Source organism: Antedon mediterranea, chromosome 8 (assembly GCF_964355755.1).
Source record: "Antedon mediterranea chromosome 8, ecAntMedi1.1, whole genome shotgun sequence".
NCBI lineage: Eukaryota > Metazoa > Echinodermata > Crinoidea > Comatulida > Antedonidae > Antedon > Antedon mediterranea.
In genome coordinates this window covers 26,239,077-26,249,655 of record NC_092677.1, presented here as the reverse complement: position 1 = coordinate 26,249,655, position 10,579 = coordinate 26,239,077, and positions in this window count along the sequence as shown.

The window sequence follows — 10,579 nt, the reverse complement described above, 5'->3', positions numbered from 1 at the left end:
GTTTCTGCCTAAGTCAGCTGTGTGACTTAGGCAATTAAGGAGAGGAGACTGATGATTTTTTAAATAAAATAAGAAATAAATTTTTATAGTATATTTTTTAACCCATTTGTTGCAAATTCTTTCGCTTTTATTGCTACTTTCCTTTTCTAAAACCATCAGTGTTAATTTTAATCTGAAAAGCTAATGCTATTCAATTTTGTTACTTAAAGGTAGCATATTTTTATATAGATGATATCGACAGCCTCATAACAAAAGTATTTAAGTCATAATTTTTTTTTGTTTTTGTGCCTAACTCACTGCTATATCAAAATACTATAATGTTTGTGTTTCTGCGTAAGTCAGCTGTGTGACTTAGGCAATTAAGGAGAGCTGACTTATGATCTGCCTAACTCACTGCTTATATCATTATACTGCCCTCTGTATATTATCTGAGTGCTTTTATATATATTTGCACATGCTCAGATCGTTTTTTTTGTGTTTCTGCGTAAGTCAGCTGTGTGACTTAGGCAATTAAGGAGAGCTGACTTATGATCTGCCTAACTCACTGCTTATATCATTATACTGCCCTCTGTATATTATCTGAGTGCTTTTATATATATTTGCACATGCTCAGATCGTTTTTTTGTGTTTCTGCGTAAGTCAGCTATGTGACTTAGGCAGTTAAAGAGAGCTGACTTACGATCTGCCTAACTCACTGCTTATATCATTATACTGCCCTCTGTATATTATCTGAGTGCTTTTATATATATTTGCACATGGTCAGATCGTTTTTTTGTGTTTCTGCGTAAGTCAGCTGTGTGACTTAGGCAATTAAGGAGAGCTGACTTATCATCTGCCTAACTCACTGCTTATATCATTATACTGCCCTCTGTATATTATCTGAGTGCTTTTATATATATTTGCACATGCTCAGATCGTTTTTGTGTGTTTCTGCGTAAGTCAGCTGTGTGACTTAGGCAATACTGATGATTTTTAAAATAAAATAAGAAATACATTTTTATAGTATATTTTTTAACCCATTTGTTACAAATTCTTTCGCTTTTATTGCTACTTTCCTTTTCTAAAACCATCAGTGTTAATTTTAATCTGAAGAGCTAATGCTTTTAAATTTTGTTACTTAAATGTAGCATTTTTTGTATATAGATAATATTGACAGCCTCATAACAAAAGTGTCTAAGTCCTAATTTGTGTTTTGATTTTCTACCTAACTCACTGCTTATATCAATATACTATATTTTTTGTGTTTCTGCCTAAGTCAGCTGTGTGACTTAGGCAATTAAGGAGAGCTGACTTATGGTCTGCCTAACTCACTGCTTATATCATTATACTGCCCTCTGTACATTATCTGAGTGCTTTTATATACATTTGCTCATGCTCAGATCGTTTTTTGTGTTTCTGCCTAAGTCAGCTGTGTGACTTAGGCAATTAAGGAGAGGAGACTGATGATTTTTTAAATAAAATAAGAAATAAATTTTTATAGTATATTTTTTAACCCATTTGTTACAAATTCTTTCGCTTTTATTACTACTTTCCTTTTCTAAAACCATCAGTGTTAATTTTAATCTGAAAAGCTAATGCTATTCATTTTTGTTACTTAAAGGTAGCATTTTTTTATATAGATGATATCGACAGCCTCATAACAAAAGTATTTAAGTCATAATTTGTGTTTTGTTTTTCTGCCTAACTCACTGCTTATATCAAAATACTATATTTTTTGTGTTTCTGCCTAAGTCAGCTGTGTGACTTAGGCAATTAAGGAGAGCTGACTTATGATCTGCCTAACTCACTGCTTGTATCATTATACTGCCCTCTGTACATTATCTGAGTGCTTTTATATACATTTGCACATGCTCAGATCGTTTTTTGTGTTTCTGCCAAAGTCAGCTGTGTGACTTAGGCAATTAAGGAGAGCTGACTTATCATCTGCCTAACTCACTGCTTATATCAATATACTATAATGTTTGTGTTTCTGCCTAAGTCAGCTGTGTAACTTAGGCAATTAAGGAGAGCTGACTTATGATCTGCCTAACTCACTGCTTATATCATTATACTGCCCTCTGTATATTATCTGAGTGCTTTTATATATATTTGCACATGCTCAGATCGTTTTTTTTTGTGTTTCTGCCTAAGTCAGCTGTGTGACTTAGGCAATTAAGGAGAGCTTACTTATGATCTGCCTAGCTCACTGCTTATATCATTATACTGCCCTCTGTATATTATCTGAGTGCTTTTATATATATTTGCACATGCTCAGATCGTTTTTTTGTGTTTCTGCGTAAGTCAGCTGTGTGACTTAGGCAATTAAGGAGAGCTGACTTATGATCTGCCTAACTCACTGCTTATATCATTATACTGCCCTCTGTATATTATCTGAGTGCTTTTATATATATTTGCACATGCTCAGATCGTTTTTTTGTGTTTCTGCGTAAGTCAGCTATGTGACTTAGGCAATTAAGGAGAGCTGACTTATGATCTGCCTAACTCACTGCTTATATCATTATACTGCCCTCTTTATATTATTTGAGTGCTTTTATATATATTTGCACATGCTCAGATCATTTTTTTTGTTTCTGCGTAAGTCAGCTGTGTGACTTAGGCAATTAAGGAGAGCTGACTTATCATCTGCCTAACTCACTGCTTATATCATTATACTGCCATCTGTATATTATCTGAGTGCTTTTATATATATTTGCACATGCTCAGATCGTTTTTGTGTGTTTCTGCGTAAATCAGCTGTGTGACTTAGGCAATACTGATAATTTTTAAAATAAAATAAGAAATACATTTTTATAGTATATTTTTTAACCCATTTGTTACAAATTCTTTCGCTTTTATTGCTACTTTCCTTCTCTAAAACCATCAGTGTTAATTTTAATCTGAAGAGCTAATGCTATTAAATTTTGTTACTTAAATGTAGCATTTTTTGTATATAGATAATATTGACAGCCTCATAACAAAAGTGTATAAGTCCTAATTTGTGTTTTGATTTTCTACCTAACTCACTGCTTATATCAATATACTATATTTTTTGTGTTTCTGCCTAAGTCAGCTGTGTGACTTAGGCAATTAGGAGAGCTGACTTATGGTCTGCCTAACTCACTGCTTATATCATTATACTGCCCTCTGTACATTATCTGAGTGCTTTTATATACATTTGCTCATGCTCAGATCGTTTTTTGTGTTTCTGCCTAAGTCAGCTGTGTGACTTAGGCAATTAAGGAGAGGAGACTGATGATTTTTTTAATAAAATAAGAAATAAATTTTTATAGTATATTTTTAACCCATTTGTTACAAATTCTTTCGCTTTTATTGCTACTTTCCTTTTCTAAAACCATCAGTGTTAATTTTAATCTGAAAAGCTAATGCTATTCAATTTTGTTATTTAAAGGTAGCATTTTTTTATATAGATGATATCGACAGCCTCATAACAAAAGTATTTAAGTCATAATTTGTGTTTTGTTTTTCTGCCTAACTCACTGCTTATATCAATATACTATAATGTTTGTGTTTCTGCGTAAGTCAGCTATGTGACTTAGGCAATTAAGGAGAGCTGACTTACGATCTGCCTAACTCACTGCTTATATCATTATACTGCCCTCTGTATATTATCTGAGTGCTTTTATATATATTTGCACATGCTCAGATCGTTTTTTTGTGTTTCTGCGTAAGTCAGCTGTGTGACTTAGGCAATTAAGGAGAGCTGACTTATCATCTGCCTAACTCACTGCTTATATCATTATACTGCCCTCTGTATATTATCTGAGTGCTTTTATATATATTTGCACATGCTCAGATCGTTTTTGTGTGTTTCTGCGTAAGTCAGCTGTGTGACTTAGGCAATTAAGGAGAGCTGACTTATGATCTGCCTAACTCACTGCTTATATCATTATACTGCCCTCTGTATATTATCTGAGTGCTTTTATATATATTTGCACATGCTCAGATCGTTTTTTTGTGTTTCTGCGTAAGTCAGCTGTGTGACTTAGGCAATTAAGGAGAGCTGACTTATCATCTGCCTAACTCACTGCTTATATCATTATACTGCCCTCTGTATATTATCTGAGTGCTTTTATATATATTTGCACATGCTCAGATCGTTTTTGTGTGTTTCTGCGTAAGTCAGCTGTGTGACTTAGGCAATACTGATGATTTTTCAAATAAAATAAGAAATACATTTTTATAGTATATTTTTTAACCCATTTGTTACAAATTCTTTCGCTTTTATTGCTACTTTCCTTTTCTAAAACCGTCAGTGTTAATTTTAATCTGAAAAGCTAATGCTATTCAATTTTGTTACTTAAAGGTAGCATTTTTTTATATAGATGATATCGACAGCCTCATAACAAAAGTATTTAAGTCATAATTTGTGTTTTGTTTTTCTGCCTAACTCACTGCTTATATCAAAATACTATATTTTTTGTGTTTCTGCCTAAGTCAGCTGTGTGACTTAGGCAATTAAGGAGAGCTGATTTATGATCTGCCTAACTCACTGCTTGTATCATTATACTGCCCTCTGTACATTATCTGAGTGCTTTTATATACATTTGCACATGCTCAGATCGTTTTTTGTGTTTCTGCCTAAGTCAGCTGTGTGACTTAGGCAATTAAGGAGAGCTGACTTATGATCTGCCTAACTCACTGCTTATATCAATATACTATAATGTTTGTGTTTCTGCCTAAGTCAGCTGTGTAACTTAGGCAATTAAGGAGAGCTGACTTATGATCTGCCTAACTCACTGCTTATATCATTATACTGCCCTCTGTATATTATCTGAGTGCTTTTATATATATTTGCACATGCTCAGATCGTTTTTTTGTGTTTCTGCGTAAGTCAGCTGTGTGACTTAGGCAATTAAGGAGAGCTGACTTATGATCTGCCTAACTCACTGCTTATATTATTATACTGCCCTCTGTATATTATCTGAGTGCTTTTATATATATTTGCACATGCTCAGATCGTTTTTTTGTGTTTCTGCGTAAGTCAGCTGTGTGACTTAGGCAATTAAGGAGAGCTGACTTATGATCTGCCTAACTCACTGCTTATATCATTATACTGCCCTCTGTATATTATCTGAGTGCTTTTATATATATTTGCACATGCTCAGATCGTTTTTTTGTGTTTCTGCGTAAGTCAGCTATGTGACTTAGGCAATTAAGGAGAGCTGACTTATGATCTGCCTAACTCACTGCTTATATCATTATACTGCCCTCTGTATATTATTTGAGTGCTTTTATATATATTTGCACATGCTCAGATCGTTTTTTTTGTTTCTGCGTAAGTCAGCTGTGTGACTTAGGCAATTAAGGAGAGCTGACTTATCATCTGCCTAACTCACTGCTTATATCATTATACTGCCATCTGTATATTATCTGAGTGCTTTTATATATATTTGCACATGCTCAGATCGTTTTTGTGTGTTTCTGCGTAAGTCAGCTGTGTGACTTAGGCAATACTGATAATTTTTAAAATAAAATAAGAAATACATTTTTATAGTATATTTTTTAACTCATTTGTTACAAATTCATTCGCTTTTATTGCTACTTTCCTTTTCTAAAACCATCAGTGTTAATTTTAATCTGAAGAGCTAATGCTATTAAATTTTGTTACTTAAATGTAGCATTTTTTGTATATAGATAATATTGACAGCCTCATAACAAAAGTGTCTAAGTCCTAATTTGTGTTTTGATTTTCTACCTAACTCACTGCTTATATCAATATACTATATTTTTTGTGTTTCTGCCTAAGTCAGCTGTGTGACTTAGGCAATTAGGAGAGCTGACTTATGGTCTGCCTAACTCACTGCTTATATCATTATACTGCCCTCTGTACATTATCTGAGTGCTTTTATATACATTTGCTCATGCTCAGATCGTTTTTTGTGTTTCTGCCTAAGTCAGCTGTGTGACTTAGGCAATTAAGGAGAGGAGACTGATGATTTTTTAAATAAAATAAGAAATAAATTTTTATAGTATATTTTTTAACCCATTTGTTACAAATTCTTTCGCTTTTATTGCTACTTTCCTTTTCTAAAACCATCAGTGTTAATTTTAATCTGAAAAGCTAATGCTATTCAATTTTGTTATTTAAAGGTAGCATTTTTTTATATAGATGATATCGACAGCCTCATAACAAAAGTATTTAAGTCATAATTTGTGTTTTGTTTTTCTGCCTAACTCACTGCTTATATCAATATACTATAATGTTTGTGTTTCTGCCTAAGTCAGCTGTGTGACTTAGGCAATTAAGGAGACATGACTTATGATCTGCCTAACTCACTGCTTATATCATTATACTGCCCTCTGTATATTATCTGAGTGCTTTTATATATATTTGCACATGCTCAGATCGTTTTTTTGTGTTTCTGCGTAAGTCAGCTGTGTGACTTAGGCAATTAAGGAGAGCTGACTTATGATCTGCCTAACTCACTGCTTATATCATTATACTGCCCTCTGTATATTATCTGAGTGCTTTTATATATATTTGCACATGCTCAGATCGTTTTTTGTGTTTCTGCGTAAGTCAGCTATGTGACTTAGGCAATTAAGGAGAGCTGACTTACGATCTGCCTAACTCACTGCTTATATCATTATACTGCCCTCTGTATATTATCTGAGTGCTTTTATATATATTTGCACATGCTCAGATCGTTTTTTTTGTGTTTCTGCGTAAGTCAGCTGTGTGACTTAGGCAATTAAGGAGAGCTGACTTATCATCTGCCTAACTCACTGCTTATATCATTATACTGCCCTCTGTATATTATCTGAGTGCTTTTATATATATTTGCACATGCTCAGATCGTTTTTGTGTGTTTCTGCGTAAGTCAGCTGTGTGACTTAGGCAATACTGATGATTTTTAAAATAAAATAAGAAATACATTTTTATAGTATATTTTTTAACCTATTTGTTACAAATTCTTTCGCTTTTATTGCTACTTTCTTTTTTTTTAAACCATCAGTTTTAATTTTAATCTGAAGAGCTGATGCTATTAAATTTTGTTACTTAAAGGTAGCATTTTTTGTATATATATGATATCGACAGCCTCATAACAAAAGTGTCTAAGTTATAATTTTTTTTCTGCCTAACTCACTGCTTATATCAATATACTACATTTTTTGTGTTTCGGCCCAAGTCAGCTGTGTGACTTAGGCAATTAAGGAGAGCTGACTTATGATCTGCCTAACCGACTGCTTATATCAATATACTTTATTTTGTGTGTTTCTGCCTAAGTCAGCTTTGTGACTTAGGCAATTAAGGAGAGCTGACTTATGATCTGCATAACTCTCTGCTTATATCAATATACTATATTTTTTGTGTTTCTGCCTAAGTCAGCTGTTTAATAAAATAAGAAATACATTTTTATGGTGTGTTTTTAACCCATTTGTTACAAATTCTTTCTCTTTTATTGCTACTTTCCTTTTCTAAATTTATCAGTGTTAATTTTATTCTGAAGAGCTGATGCTATCAAATTTTGTTATTTAAAGGTAGCATTTTTTATATATAGATGATATCGACAGCCTCATAACAAAAGTATCTAAGACATAATTTGTTTTTGTTTTTCTGCCTAACTCACTGCTTATAAAAATATACTATATTTTTTGTGTTTCTGCCAAGTCAGCTGTGTGACTTAGGCAATTAAGGAGAGCTGACTTATGATCTGCCTAACTCACTGCTTATATCAATATACTATATTTTTTGTGTTTCTGCTTAAGTCAGCTGTGTGACTTAGGCAATTAAGGAGAGCTGACTTATGATCTGCCTAACTCACTGCTTATATCATTATACTGCCCTCTGTACATTATCTGAGTGCTTTTATATACATTTGCACATGCTCAGACCGTTTTTTGTGTTTCTGCCTAAGTCGGCTGTGTGACTTAGGCAATAAAGGAGAGGAGTCTCATGATTTTTTTAATAAAATAATGAATACATTTTTATAGTATATTTTTTAACCCATTGGTTACAAATTCATTCTCTTTTATTGCTACTTAATTCCTTTTCTAAATTCATCAGTGTTAATTTTAATCTGAAGAGCTGATGCTATTAAATTGTGTTACTTAAAGGTAGCATTTTTTGTATATAGATGATATCGACAGCCTCAAAGCAAAAGTGTCTAAGACATAATTTTTTTTTCTGCCTAACTCACTGCATATATTAATATACTATATTGTTTGTGTTTCTGCCCAAATCAGCTGTGTGACTTAGGCAATTAAGGAGAGCTGACTTATCATCTGCCTAACTCACTGCTTATATCATTATACTGCCCTCTGTATATTATCTGAGTGCTTTTATATATATTTGCACATGCTCAGATCGTTTTTTTTTGTGTTTCTGCGTAACTCAGCTATGTGACTTACGCCCGTATTCTTAAACCGGATTTTAGTCGTAGTTCGAGCTAAAACTTTAAAAATGACGTCATTTTAATTCATAAACCGAACTACAACTAAATCGCCGACTAATTCAGGCCAACCTCGACTAAATCGAGACGAATTTTGATCGATTTTTTTAGTCCTGGATGGGGCAGACTAAATGGTCGACTAAATGGTTTTTAAACGATGTTTATAAAAAAGGTGTCGTGAATAAACGTATCACTTTTGTTGCATTTTGAATTATGAAATGTCTAGTTTTTTATTAGCTCATTACAATATTATTTTATATTTATTTTGATAAAGCAAATTGGGGTTTTTTAACACCGTGTCATAAATGGCTTTTTTTGTAATGTTGAAGTCCGACTTAACTTGGTTAAGTTGGACTTTATTTTGATCCGCCATTTTTAATAACCATGGCGAGGCAATTCAACGCCCGTGTTCAGCGATATGATCGCTTAAATTATCGTGAAATTGAAGTAATAAGAGATCGTTCAAACCCCCTATTTGATTATGACGATTCCCAATTCGTCCAAAGGTAGCGGGTTTCTAAAGAGATTATTGTTGAATTGTTAGGAATTCTTGATTTACGTAAGGATACAAGAGGAGGTGGTGGTCACCCAACAATACCACCGTTGTTAGAGGTTTGCGTAGCCCTACGCTATTTTGCTACTGGAACATTTCAGTTAATGCACGGGGATGCAAAAAACATATCGCAACCTATACCCTTTCCAGAATAATCGCAAAAGTTTCTCGAGCTTTAGCACAGGAGAATAGAAGGTTGATTGTGTTTCCAACGGGTGATGGCAGAGATATTGTTCAACAAGGATTTAGGGCGATTGCTGGTTTCCCTAATGTAATCGGATGTATCGACTGCACGCACGTACGGATACCTTGTCCAGGTGGACAGGAAGCCGAACTATTTCGGAACAGAAAGGGATATTTTTCTATAAATGTCCAAGTTATAGGTGACCATCGTCTAATGATTAGAGACATTGTGGCTAGATGGCAAGGGTCCATGCACGACTCTCTTATTTTTGAAAATAGTTTAATTTGCGAAGAATTTGAACGTCGAGTACACAACGGTGTGCTACTTGGAGATTAACTCATATAAAAAAAATAGAAATAGGGCAAAAAGAGTGCGCAATAACATTTAGCGCAAAAATCTGCGCACTCATGGCAATTTTGTAAACGCTTAAAATTGCCTGAAACGTACTCTTATTTCATCGAAAATAAATTTTAAAAATTTTAAGCGCGCGTACGCATGCGTTACATGCGCTACGCACGTAATTGTATTGCCATATGATGATTTATGCCCTGAAATTTATGAGTACCAAATTTTATTTAATTGTGATTCATGGTTGTTAAGATATGATTACAAACGTGATTTCGTTAAATCGTGCGTAGACCGCGTAATTTTTTATTGCGCACCGTGAAAACATAACCACAGCGATTCCTGGCCATAAGGAATATTCTGTGAAAAATTGACTTAGCTAGATTAAACTGATATCAAGATAAGGTCATAAAGCGATAAAACGCATAGTGATACCGGACCGACAGACAGACAGACAGACAGACCGACAGACAGACCGACAGACACACCGACAGACAGACCGACAGACAGACAGACAGACAGACCGACCGACCGACATAGTGAACTATAGAGTCGCTTCCACGCGACTAAAAAGCACTCAGATAATTTACAGAGGGCAGTATAATGATATAACAAGGTAGTTACGCAGATCGTAAGTCAGCTCTCCTTAATTGCCTAAGTCACACAGCTGACTTAGGCAGAAACACAAAAAATATAGTATAATGATATAAGCAGTGAGTTAGGCAGATCATTAGTCAGCTCTCCTTACTTGCCTAAGTCAGACAGCTGACTTGGGCAGAAACACAAACAAATATAGTATATTGATATAAGCAGTGAGTTAGGCAGAAATGTATTTCTTATTTTGTTGAAAAAATCATGAGTCTCCTCCCCTTAATAGCCTAAGTCACACAGCTGACTAGGGCAGAAACACAAAAAAGACAATCTGAGAATGTGCAAATGTATATAAAAGCACGCAGATAATGTACACAGGGCAGTATAATGATATAAGCAGTGAGTTAGGCAGATCAAAAGTCAGCTCTCCTTAATTGCCTAAGTCACACGGCTGACTTAGGCAGAAACACAAAAAATATAGTATATTGATATAAGCAGTGAGTTAGGCAGATC